We start from the raw sequence: 14,364 nt of genomic DNA on the forward strand, positions 1-14,364 counted from the left end.
AGTGATGGACATGTATCACAGAGATGGACATGTATCACAGTGATGGACATGTACCACAGTGATGGACATGTACCACAGTGATGGACATGTACCACAGCGATGGACACAGATTACGGTGGAACAAATTATCCCGGCATGTTAGACGCATGAGTTATATGAGGAAAGCGCTTTAGTTTAAGATGCTCTATCCCGCCTTATATATTTGAATTATCACATACTTACTCGTGTTAAGTGTTCGATTTAGCTGTCGGCAGTCAGATTGTTGGATTATTCTTCAGTTTTAGCTGACGAAAACATTCAGTGAGTCTTTTTTCTGCTGCAGCCAAAAGAAAAAGAGTGACACGTTTAACGGCCGAGTTCGCACGCAATCTGTGTAAAAATGAGACCGAAGCCTGCTGAGCGACAACGTTGAGCGCCAACGCAGACGATGATGTGAGTATTTACTGACACTCGATACCACGTCGGCCAACACTGCTGCCATCTCAGACCCTCCAGATGTGTGTGAGTGTGCAGACACAATGAAACCCGATCTGCAATGAGTACGTGTACGTGTTTTTTTTCTTGCTTGTATTTGTGTGTGTGTGTGTGTGTGTGTGTGTGTGTGTGTGTGTGTGTGTGTGTGTGTGTGTGTGTGTGTGTGTGTGTGTGTGTGTGCAGAGGGTCGCGTGCACGTCTTTAGCTGCAGATAAAGTAGCTCTTTTTTCTTGTGTGCGTTTTAAAGGTCTTTTCACGGGATGAAGTGAGAATAAGCAGATTTGTGAGGACGTCACATCCATGTGCAGCAGTTTGATGCTGAACGCAGGGATGCGGAGACAAAATGGGACCAGTTGCACAATTGAAAAATCAATAAGAGAAAGTGGGTGAACATGGACACACAAGACTGTCACGGATTAAAGGGGGAAAATGTTCTTTAGGATTAGCAGAGCTGAAGTCTCGCAACAGACGGGACAAAAAAAACAGTAAATAATCAAAAGGCGATGGAGATTTTCTGAGTCCAAAACAACACAAAGGTACAATGAGAGTCTCACACATCTCTGTGATGGTAAAATTGTTGGCACTTACCTTTTTTTTTTTTTTTTTTTTCAATCAGAATCAGACACCTGAGGTCATTCACAAGGGCGTTGATTGCAGGCGCACAAAAAAAAAAAAAAAAAAAAAAAGGAGCAATTTTCAGTGCACGAAAAGACAAAGCAAGAATTTTTTTTTTTTTTTACAAAAGAGATGTTTTAAAAAAAGGAAAAAAATTATGCCGGCTCACAGAAAAAGAAAAAGAAAAAGAAATTCTTTTTTTTTTTTTTTTTTTGAAGGGGTCTCGTGCTGGAGAGTCAGTGTTGGCCTCTGAGCAGGGGAGAAAAAAGAGAAGCCCAGTCTGTCTCCACGGCCCAGTGGAGAACACTGGTAGATATGTTTTTGCTGGCATGGGTTATGTTTTTACTAAGGACTGACAGACAGACAGCCCCCGTGCACACAGGTGCTATTCAAGGAAACTGTGTAAAAAGTGACGTCACGGAGAAAAAAAAAAAAATCGAGCCCATGAACCTTTTCAGGACTCACAAGTCCCGCCCACTACATGTTGCTCTCTTCATATTTTTCCAATTTTTCTCCTATTTCTCTCTCTCTCTCTCTCTCTCTCTCTCTCTCTCTCTCTCTCTCTCTCTCTCTCTCTCTCTCTCTCTCTCTCTCTCTCTCTCTCTCGCCGTATGGATTTATACATCTCTCTCTATCTCGGTCTATAAAGTACATTTCAGCAAACCGAGAGGCCCTAAACGCACCACCCAATACTCTTTATTCTCTGTTTCTGCTCGTTATCACTCTCTTTATCTGCCTCCATCTTTCTCTCTCTCACACACACACACACACACACACACACACACACACACACACACACACACACACACACACACACACACACTATAGATTGGATGCGCCGGCTGCACCATATAAATCGTTAAGTGTTTGTTTTCACAACATGTTTTGAGCGTCCTCTCCGTTGGCTTTTGCAAAAAAATCCACGCGGCTCCTGATATGAAACCACCAAATGAAGCTTATACCCCAATTTTGAATAGCCCCTCCAATTTGGAGCCCTGCTCCCTCTCTCTCTCTCTCTCTCTCTCTCTCTCTCTCTCTCTCTCTCTCTCTCTCTCTCTCTCTCTCTCTCTCTCTCTCTCTCTCTCTCTCTCTCTCTCTCTCTCTCTCTCTCTCTCTCTCTCTCTCTCTCTCTCTCTCTCTCTCTCTCTCTCTCTCTCTCTCTCTCTCTCTCTCTCTCTCTCTCTCTAATGCTGAAACACCACTTTGTGAAATTACAGTACAATTTTGAAAAGTAGAAACAGGCAGCAGGCAATTCAGGTGCTCAGCCTCTGCAACAATGGACCGCTGGCCTTGGTGATGGTTGCTAGGCAATGGAGGAAATACAATGGCCTCCTCTGAAACCAAAGGCCTTTAAGTGGACTGACAGGAGTGAAAGCACACACACACACACACACACACACACACACACACACACATATATATATATATATATACATACACACACAAACTCATAAAAGAGAGTGAAGCAGAGAAAAGGAAGGAGAGCAAGTGAAGCTGTGCACCTCAATGTGTCGACGCCTGACCGAAATATTGCAGTTGCATGTTTTGAACATGAGGATTGTGTTTTTTTTTTTCTTTGGGCATCACCTTGTCCTGGATATGTGTGTGTGTGTGTGTGTGTGTGTGTGTGTGTGTGTGTGTGTGTGTGTGTGTGTGTGTGTGTGTGTGTGTGTGTGTGTGTGTGTGTGTGTGTGTGTGTGTATTTACTGTACAAGCTGTTCCTATACATGCATGTGCTTGAGTCCGTAAGCTGCGGGGGTCTTTTTGTTTGTTCGGAGACGGTCTCGGAACAACCTGATAGTGGAAGATAATGTTACAGACGGAGCAATGTATTGACCGATCGCTTGGTCAATAGAACAACAATCAGTGGCTGCTCACGTCTGGCGGGCTGTCTGCGTTTCCATCTGTCCGCTCGTCTCTCCGTCCGTCTCTCCATCCCATTTTTTTTTATTTTTCATCCGCCTCCATCTCCAGGAGGATTTACCCGAGTAGTACCGCACGTGTCGGAGGGAACTTCTCCTCTCGCTGCCGCTCGGTACTTCAACTTCTATTCGAAGACAAAATTGCCCTTTTTTAATTTTTTTTAATTATTCCACTACATTTAGTCGACAGCTTTACTTTGCAGACTCGGTTTTTAATACTAAATATAATCAACAAAAGAGCTGTTGCATATAAGATTGATTGATTTCTAGATAATAATAAAAAAAAAAAAAAGTCATTAGAAATTAGTCCCACCTTGTTGCAACATTAGGGATCAACACATGAACGCCATAACACACTAAATTATCAAATATAATCAATAAATATAATATAGATGATTATGAAATGGGCCATTCTTCTCATAAATGTTTTAAATAGGTAAAAGATTTTAAAGCACAATCTCTGCATTTTTAACTCAGACATGGCTTCAGTTTTTTTAATGTATTTTTTAATTAGGACTAAAAGAAAAGAGGTTTTTAAATATCAGGTGTGCTCACCTTCCTCCCCGCCTCTAAGGGGCGTGTCGGTGTTTGATTGACAGCAGCTTGCAGCTTGAGAAAAAGAAAACACCAGAAAAAGTAGGCAAAAACAAAAAAACGTGCTATAGCTATTAAAGAGTGAGATTATTGGAGTGAGTGTTGTAGAAGCATAAGAGGACCGAAGCAGCATCTAAAATGACCACGGAGACATTTCCAGGGGACTTTTCTGGCTGTTTAAAATGCCGCGTGGAGCTCGTGGCTAATTAGCATGCTAAATAGTAGTAGTAGTTTCAGCACTTTCCCTTACAACTTTTTATATTTTCACTATTAATTCATTTATTAGTGGAATTATGTGGCGTTATTAATATTAATTTAATATTTGCTGTTGTTATTATTATTTGTGCTTTCATTTGCATTAATTCATATTTTGTTTCACAGTGAAATCTTTACCTTTGTCCAACTTTTTGTACATTATATTTATTTATTTTTATGTACTTTACCAACGACTCTTCCTTCTATAGTATATACTAACAATAAAATAGACGTCTAATTTTGGTTATAATGCGAGCCCTGTGTGACACCTGTTGTAAAACAAATATTTTTTTGGGGGGGGGACAGAGAAACATAAGGACAAAATTAAGATAAAAGACATGACTCATTACACATTTCTGAAGAAGAGCTCAGACGTGTGTGTTTTAAAAAAAAAAAATTTAAGCCACCTACATGTGAAAAAAAAAGAAAAGAAATTGGCAGCAAAATTCAAAAGCAAATTACAGTGCGATCCTGAAAACAGCCTTAAGGCGTTGAGGAATAACAATTGCCATCACGCTGTACTTTTGTACCGTCCTTTTGTTGCAGCCAAATCAGACATGTGCACTATGGCAGGAGGTGTTTGACTGACTGAATGTAATAATGTGACCTATAAAGAAATCCATTAATGGGGAATCTTTTTCCTCTCGCTCGGCGGTCCCGTTTGAACCATTGTTCTGTAGGTTAAACATGCATCCGTGAAAATAAGCTCACCCGATGTATATTGTCTGAAATATACTTCGGTGAAATTAGCTTGTGTCAAGGCAACAAAGGACGTATTCAAGAACACAACGAGACCAACGGTGATGTCTTTATTTCTTTTTAACAATGGCGAGACCATTCGGAGGGTGCAGCTCAGATAATTACAGCCTGGCGCTTCGGGCTCCGGCGGCAAACGCCATAAAAACACCGCGCAATAAGAAACAGGCACACCCTGACCTTTTGTGATATTTTTAACAACCCCTGAAAATACTAAGAAGGCCAGTATCTCTCTGAAGTACTCCCCCTTCCCCTTTCAATCTCAACCCTCCCCCCACCCCCCATCCCCCCCCTCCCACACACACACACACACACACACACCCCGCCTGCACATCTCCCTCAAACTGAAGCACCACTTCAAGCCAGCGCTATTATTTGCTCCTTTCGGGGCCCGGCCCCTGAAGTACTGCACTCAGTTAGGACCTGTAATGTAGATTCCATTTCAGCTGCTATTAGGCCTCATCCGCTTTAGCAGACCTGCCTGTGCGTTATTCCTCCACTGCTCTCTCTCTCCATCCTCCATGCCTCACCTCCACACGTGGCCATCCACCCTCTCCACCTCCCCCCCACCCACCCCTCATCTTTCTGTTTTTGTTCTGCTGTCCTTCCACTCATCCTCTCATTCCTCCTCAGTCCTCCACCCATCTGCCCCCCCCCCATCCCATCCTGCCATCTCTGCACTCCAGCGCTCATCTGACCACCCCTGCTTCTTCCTCCCCCTCCCCCCCCTCCATCCACTTCACTCCACTCCACTCCCATCCCCAGCCTTGCCCCCAGGGGAGCCCTGCAAACTGCTTATTCAACAATCGGCCGCCATAAAGATATGTAATGACATTTTCGAAGGCAAAGAGGCCTGTGTGGTTTTTAATTCATATTTAATGGCTGTCAGGCTAAATAGCCCACTATCCTAAATGGGAGAGAGGCTGCTGCTCTTCCACTTAAGACTGAGAGCCGTCTGCTTGTGGATATCTGCTGGTTGCCCAGAGCTGCTGCCGCTGGAGCTGCTGCTCCTTCTGTTGGTCCTTCTGTTGGAAAATCACTCAACACGCGACGCATGCTTGTAGTGCGGCCGAGCGTATAGCTGCAGCCCAAATCATCTCACGGGAAGAAGATAAAGAAAAAGCTTCTTTGTTTTATTAATATCACATAATATGAGAAGAAATCAAGTGCTAAACCAGCCAGTGAAGCTACACATCATGAGCAGAGGTAACAAAAAGTATTTTTGGCTTGTGAAGGTATCCATAATTTAATGTGAAAAAAACAACATGTCGTTAAAGTCCTGTAGTAAGTAAAAGTACAGAAGTAATACCAGCAAAATCTTATATATTATTACATATTTGATTATTAATATAGTTGCAATCGGGTGCAGACTAAAGCTCATTTCAACTGTTTTATGCCCCTTTTCCCTAAAAAAAAAATTCCACATTTTATGAATGGATAAGTTTTGTTTATAAAATCTGTAAAGTAACAGTATAGTTGTCAAATGCCTGAACATCAGCACATGGACAAACTTCAGTACCTCCAAACTGCACTCCCACCGATCACCATTACTGTTGTGTTAAAACCCAAGAAATGATTCCAACAAGTCTGTCAGCAGATAAGAAACCTGCTATGACTTCTGCTTCAGAACCACTCTCCGATTATTTGCTTACACGTTAACCAAATCGAATGCAATTACCATGTGGCCTAAAATAAACTCATAGGAATGAAAGTCGTTTTGCTCATATCAATAAGCAGTAAATAAGCAGGTGATTGTTTGGTATCAGGATTCAGCAGGATGTCTTTTGGCTTCTACTCTCTGTATTTTCTCCCCCAGAGGTGCAGTGTTGGTTTATTATTTTAGGTTTATTATTTTGGCCCAGACTAAAATATATTTTCAACTTTTAGAGGGATTACCATAAAGTTTTGTACACTTTTTGTTGACCTGCTGACTGGTCCTGATTTAATCTGCCTTATACTTTGGTTTAAATACCTGCAAAAGTAGTGATTTCCATCAGCCTGGGTGCAGATGTTGGCATGCTAAACTAATATGGTAAACATACGTCCTTGTTCTCCCCTCAACCACCCAACTACCCGAGGCAGATGGACGCCAAACTCTGAGCCGGGCTTTGTCGGAGGTTTCTTCCTGTTAAAAGGACGTTTTACCTCCAAGCTTACGTGAGAATTGTTGAATTGTTGAGTTCCTCTGTATAATGTTGTAAAGTTCTGTTGTGAGGACTTTACTGTCTTAACTGTGTGTCTGGTCTGATTTTTTTTTTTCCAGAAACAACAGCTCACATGTCATCAGACCGCAGACCCGCCGACCGACCGACGCTCACCTCCGTCCAGACAGGAGGTCACAGGTGTCAGCGGTCGGACCGTGAGAAGAGCGTTTCCCCCCTGACCGCCTGGAAAAATGTGAGTAACTCAGAATTGATCTTTTTCCCACTTAAGAGTTACTGCAGGTTCTCTTAAGCAAAGCAGCACTGGACAGTAGAATAATAAACAGTCGGGCTAAAAGCTGAGAGAAAACTGGCATTCACAACTGATTTGTTGTAATTACATAGTAGGTATGAATTAATAACTCGAGGGGCACTTATAATTTGAGATTGCACCTTTAGCCTAATATTTGTCACAGCAGGGGGTTCTGCTCAAACGTCTTTCAGACTGAAGTGACAACCTGGCAGTGTGAAATTACTTCAAAGTGTTCACAACTGAGAAATGCTGCTGTGGGCTCAGCCCCGTACGACAATGCAATCATGTTCATGAAAGAGCCATTGACTAAGTGTTCAAGTTAATTACAGACAAAAAAAGACTCTTAGACTCTTTGAAGTGTGCTCAACCATTACAAATCTCTCCAGGGACATTGTTATTTATTCGGTATCCAAATGTCCACGACGGATGTAATGGCCGGTAGTGTCCAGAACCTCCACCACAGGCCTGTCAATCAAACAGACAAGTTTATTTTATAATTAATGGCGGGTTTATTTTCAGATGGACCGTCAGAAAAAGTAATCTGGAAGAGTGAATTTAGCGAATGACATACAGAAAACTTGACAGAAGTTGAATGGGCGTCTGTGGAAACGGGTGCTTTTTCTGGAGCCAACCTCTAGTGGCAGCCGGTGGTATTGCAGTTTAAAGCACTTCCGCATTGTCCTCATTTTTCAGGAAGCTACGTCCACTTTTATATCCAGTCTGTGTTCCGACCGGTGCAACACGCAGCATCACCAGCAGCATTAAGTCATCGTCATGAAACAAAAGAGCCGGGGGGTGTTTTGGGTAAAGTAGGATCATCGCTACTACAAAATATTGATAACCCGGCTGCTTCGTATCATTTTTATTTTTTTTCCGAGTGGGGTCCGGGCGCTGAAATGTAAATAAATCTATCAGGGCGAGGAGCCGGGGGGTTCCAGTTACCACTCCTAACAATCAAGAGGCTTTTCATGCTGCCCTGAGGGCCATTCCTGTAACGCTAGCACACTGGAGAGAGCCACAAATCATCATCTGCCCTCTGCGCTCACTCCCTCTGTCGCTGCTCTTTCTTCCTCCCCTCTCCATCCTCTATTTTTCCCTCACTCACACCGCTGTTCCCTCATTCCTCTCTTCCTCTGTTCACTCTTCCACTTCAGCCTTCCCTCTCCCCATCACCTATCTCTTCCTCTTAATGCCCTTCATCTTAATCCCCTCATGCTCTCTGCTCTCCCACAGCTCCGTCTTTATTATATTCTTACTCTCGGCTGCTCACAACTCCCTGGAGCTCCGTGCCGAACCTCAATTGACAACAAAATGTAAGGTCACAGACTCACAACCACATTTATCAACATCTCAGAACCATTTTCTGTGGCAGAAAACCTCTGATCAACACGTCAGATGGGGAATAATGCACCATAGGTTCAGTGGAAGGAGCTTAAAAATGTATTTCTAATACTTACCTGTATATTTCATAGCTTTTATTTTATATGTCCATTTCTGCTCACATAAATAATATATTTTTTTGCAATTAACAGCTTAACCAACAAATCATAAAATACATTTTTTCCAACTATCCTTCTGAAAAGCCAACAAATACATTTCTCTTCATAATATCACAATTTTTGATACTGGTACTGACACCTTGAATTCAATACCAGCTCCTCAACAATACTTTTTTCTACACCAATTCTATAAAATCCATTTTTAACAAAAAAAGAAAATTAAATTTTATGTTACGGTACAAATCTTTAGTTTCCATGCAGTTTAGAGGGGGAGAGTGTAACCCTGGTGGTTTTCCGTAGCTACAATTAACAGATGTTCCCTAAACGCCTCACATGTTGTAGAAGCCTGCTATCCTCACGAAGTTACTCCAGCCAAACTCAGACAGACGTGAGGCCAAAAATGAGTTGGAAAAGAGTGAAATATGGAGTTTTAATGTGAGATTTCGGACACTCAACTAGAAATTATGTTCCCTCAGGAAGTCCAACTGGTATGACAGTGCAGTTGGCTTTAGATCACATGATTAATGAAGTCTGTATATTCCAGGGTGCTTTCACACCTACCTCGTTTGGACCTTTTGACTTTTCAGTTTGGTCGAAACCCAAATAACGGGTGTGAAAAGGCGCAAAAGAAACCAAAAAGTAGGAAGAGGAGGAGAGTATTTAATTGTAATTTGATTCGACAAAGAAATTGAAGCTCAGTTTGAAAAAAATCCAGAAACTCCTAACTTATACTTCAGAGGAAACTAAGTGCTCGTTGTAACACCATAATAACGATAAAATAGTGAGGTAGTTTTTACCCCCCAAAATTTATAGTTTCTTTGAGTCACAAAATGAGTAGATGCAGCACTCGCCGTGCAGTGTCTTAGTGTCGGTGGTTTGTGTTGTGTACACCACACCGCTCTTTTGTGGTGGAGAAATGGATTTGCTTTTAAAAGACAGCGTGCTCTTTTGAGAAAAACTCCGGAGAACGAAATGTTAAATATAGGTGAGGAGAGGTGAGAAAGGAGGTTTCGGTGGCTGCTGAATCGCTGGTATTGATCAAGCATCTTACAAAAAAAAAAACCTGTAGACATCTTATCATCAATAAGGACGCTAAAAGTATCACTCGCTGCACATCTTTACCTTTTAGGCATTGGACATGGATGCCATCTTATTTCCAGCCTTTACACAAATACCATCTGTTGCTCCTCCTCATTGAGTAATGATGCTATCTTCGTCCCCGAATCGATGGTGGCCAGGGCCCGTCATTGATCCGTCTGGCTGAGGCTCTGGGACTCGGTTCTGACCCACAGAGGCCGGCAGGGTGGCGCAGGTCACTGACACAGTTTGGGCCGATCCTGCCAGAGGTTAATATGCTCTGGCTAAACATGAAAACATGACACCAGGAGAGATAAGGCATGTCCCAGCTCGATCATTTTCCTGAAAAATCAGTAGACGGGGAGCCGGCGTTACGGCTTTCCTGTCATTCAGTCTCTGAGGTGATCCGGTTTGGTGCGGATGAATACGGTGCAATATATGCTCATAGTTTCAGAGCAAAATTCAGCTTTTCGTACCAAGTTGTTTGAGTGTTTTGGTCTTCTTGATAGATTAGCCAGAGGATATGTTTACAGGGCCCACGTCCCGTCGCCGTGGCCCACGTCCCGTCGCCGGGACCCACGTCCCGTCGTCGTGGCCCACATCCCATCGTCACGGATATGATCAGAGCGTTTTAAAAATGTTGAACCTCAACCCTGTAGACTAATCAGTGTATCAATTCCTTTTCTGGGATGTTTCAGGTCGTGTTCAAACACTGTATACGTAACAGAAAATAGTGGAGACATGGTGTGTGACAGACAGGAGACGGTGACTCTCCAGGTGGAAGGCAGGATCTGCTGGTTGGCCTCGGTCCAAACCACTCAACAGCACCTTCTACCACTCGGCTGATCAATGTCCAACCGGTTTGGAAGTGAGCCCGAAATCCACAGCATCTCTGGTGTGGGATTATTTGTGCTGTATGCTCCCTATCCCATAAAAACCTGTGTTTCAGGGGCTGATATGCGACTTTGACACAGAAACCATTCACTGTTAATTTACTGTAATTACTGGCAGGCCTCTGGTGGGCCACCTCCCCATCCATCCTGCCAAAATGGCAGCTTTATAGCCTCTTCCCTGGGTTGTCTTCAGTCGGCCAATGGGATGGGGGCAAGTCTCTGCCTGAACAAGGGGCAAACAAACATCTGGGAAATGAATATGTTGCCGAAGGGTTGTTCTTGGTCAGGACACTCACCAATTAAATCATTATCCTGCAGTCTTCTATGCTGCTGTCTGTGGGTCTGTCTCTCTTCTTAGCCTGCTCAGGATAATGACTAATTGTTGTGATGATAAGGGCGCTTTGAAAACCGCCAAGTTGTCTGTAAATAGTAATTCAAATTGTTAATCCTTAAATCTTTAATTTGAAAGTTTTCTTTCAGTTGAATTTCCTCAACATAGAAAGTCAGCTGGATAATTTGATATCAGTCTGTTGGTGTTACTACCATGAGATTTTGTACTGACACTAAATGGTTGAATCCTGCGACATTGGTGATCCCACGGAGTCAACACAAAGTTTAAATATGTGATTTTGCGTATATTATCTTGGCTATTATTGGATAGATTATTGTTGTGAATTTTTGTGCATCCATTCACGTTTCCTTTCCGATGAATTCTAATCAGTTCTGACTTTTCATGTCTAATGTCCATGTCCAATATTGTGACTGTGTCTGTTTGATTGACAGGCCTGTGGTGCAGTGAGGTTACAGCTATCGGTGGGCGGGACGTAGTATCGTCAGGTTTCCAATCAGATCGGGTCAGATCCACCGCTGGCTCCTCCCAGATTGCCCAAATATGGTCACTTCTGGCTACAAACTGCTCTAAACTAGCAAAGATGGCGACGGCCAAAATCTGAATTTGAGGCCTCACAACGGCCGTATACAAACCAACGGGTGACGTTTAAATGTCTAAACGTGTAGGACAGACTGGGCAGCAAATGTTGGTCCAATCAGTTGTGATGTCCATGTCAACTTTAGCATATCAGGAACGCGTACTGACATATGCACGTAAAAATAAAAGCACAAAAGCCACCGTGTGTGGTGCTTTCTGAATCCTGAAGTTGGTGGTTTACGGTGGAGTTTAATCATATTTTCTTATCAAACTCGATCACTTAAAATGCCTTTAGCGGCACAAGGTCTTCCTCCCACAGAACGAATGTTTTAATGGTGTTCCCGATTTAGACTCCTGCAGAAAAGCAGCTGTTCAATGCTCAGACCTGCCTTCCCACGAGTTTTTTTCAAAGGGTCTTAGCCGGCACTTTGAACCACTTCTCTGAAATCTTTTTTCCTTGTCAGTGCAAATGTGGAGTTAATGCGGCGCTGCACCTGTTTATGGCCTTCCTCCTCTGCGAGGGTCAGACTGACTGAGGAAGTAAAAGTGCAGGTCAAATATGCTGACACAGCCGCACAAAAGATGCACACATGCAGATTCAGAGGGATGTTTTGTCTCTGTGGCCGCCGGCGTTTCGCTCCGCGGGGGTCCGCGTGACCTGGAAGGAGCTGCTGACTCCTCCCACCAGTCCGATCACACAGCGGCAGCTTCACCTTGACCATCAAGTGACAGAATGAAATACAGGAAATCTGCTTTGCTGTCTTAATGAGGTACAAATTAACAAAGCTGCTTTTTACTAACTGTTGTAACTTTGCACTTTCTAATCAAGTGATTTGCACAAACATTATCTTAATGAAGGAGGAAAAAATATTGTTATATTGTGGATAACTGGTTCAAACAATCCATTCATCCATTTATTATCTAGTAGGGATTCAAGCTAAACCACTCTTTGAAAAATGCTTGAAACTATGAGATTTTTTTTCTTTGTGGAAGCAAAGCAGTGAGTGATGGTTATTAAAAGTGAAAAGGCTGCTGGAGAAACACATCAAACACATCACAGACTGTCAGGTCTCTTTGTTAACATTACAGTAAATTAAAAGAGGAGAACATTACATGCTGTATGTAATGTGGATGTTTCGAGCGTAGCTTTAGAAATGCTGTCAATCACCTCCGCCAGCCACAGTTGTTCTCCATCAGCGGGGCTCTGCTGCTGCTGTTGTTGCTGCCGGCTCTGACGCCGTATTTGTACTTTATTTTCCACTAATAACTTGTGGCGTCGCAGAATGAGACGGGTACACGATTATAATGTTCCCGCCGTGTGTTTTATTTTGCTGGATTATTGACTTTTCCCAGAGCGTCAGAAAGGCGTATTCCATAAACCTCTTTACCGTGAGTGGACCGAGATGCAGAACATGAACTATATGAGTCACGGTATTCTTGTGTTGATATTATGAGCAGCTCTGCTGATTCTGGGAAGTTTGTGTGTGTCGAGAGGATCCGTCAGAAAGACAGTTGACCAGATGAATCACACTCAATTCCCTTTGTGTGGTTTTTACCTGTCCTGCACGGGCTTTTAGGAGCTTTTTTACATTCGTGTATAGATTTGTTATCTGATTTTGACATAAAGGTAAAAATAATCTATTCTATGCAAGAGAGACTAACAGATGGCGACCTGTTTTTTTTTGTTTGTTTACTTTGTCATCTCCTTGCTGTAATAGCGATTGGTCCTCCGCTTCCTCGAGCTGAACCGTTGCTCATGAGATGAACAGAAGGGTTACGGCCATGTATTGTGAATAAAGTGCCACTTTACTCTCATTTTTCAATTAGGCTAATGGAGAGGAGCTCTTTATAAACATGGATATGAGCTGGAGATGTGGCTAGGGGTAGGGGGGAGGAGGGGAGGATGAGCAGGCAGGAGAGTGACAGTAAAAAAGAGAGAAGAAACGGGAAGAACTACAACCTTTAACTCTTTATTTTCATTATTGTATAGAACTTGGGCGGCACGGTGGTGCAGTGGTTAGCACCGTCACCTCACAGCAAAAAAGGTTCCGGGTTCGAATCCGGTCCTGGGCCTTTCTGTGCGGAGTTTGCATGTTCTCCCTGTGCTTGCGTGGGTTCTCTCCGGGTTCTCCGGCTTCCTCCCATCATCCAAAAACATGCACCTCAGGTCAGGTTACCTGGCGCCGCGCTAGTGGCAGCCTGCTGCAGCAGCTCCCCCCTGAGAGCCCCCCTGCTGTAGTGAAGACATTTCCCCTCGGGGATTAATAAAGTGTATAAAATCAAAAAAAAAAATCAAATCAACTTGCACGAGAGTGGAGCAACAGAGAAAAATCCCTCCCCTGATGGTAAATATAATTTTTTCCATAGACTCCCATTCAAGTTCTGTCATCAAATCCAAAGTGAATAAAATGTGTCCATCAGTTATCTCGGTGTTGTTAGCTAAAGTCACTCCTTCTTATTAGTTTTCTGGAGGTCCATCTGAAAATAATCCCTCATTCATTAGAAAAGAAGATTCAAGAAGACCTGTTTTTGGGGGCGTGTCTGTTTGATTGACAGGCCTGTGGTGCAGTCAGGTTACAGCTATCGGTGGGCGGGACATAGTATGGCATGAGTTCCAGATCCACCGCTAGCTCCTCCCCCAGCTCATCCAAATATGGGCACTTCCTGCTCCAAACAGCTCTGAACTAACAAGATGGTGAATCTGAACTGGAGGATTCAAAACGTTCACAAACCAACGATGACATCACTGATGGTTGATGACATCACTGATGGATGATGACATCACTGCTGGTTGATGTTTTGGCAAAACTGTCTTTTTATATTGTTTTTTCATAATTTCTGCACACCTTAAGCATGTTTTTTTTCCTCTGTTTATTGGAAACTACAATGTAGTGATC

Source organism: Brachyistius frenatus, unplaced genomic scaffold, assembly GCF_029030835.1.
Source record: "Brachyistius frenatus isolate BFR_SWC_R1_liver_20210118 unplaced genomic scaffold, ASM2903083v1 Contig_137, whole genome shotgun sequence".
NCBI classification, from domain to species: domain Eukaryota; kingdom Metazoa; phylum Chordata; class Actinopteri; family Embiotocidae; genus Brachyistius; species Brachyistius frenatus.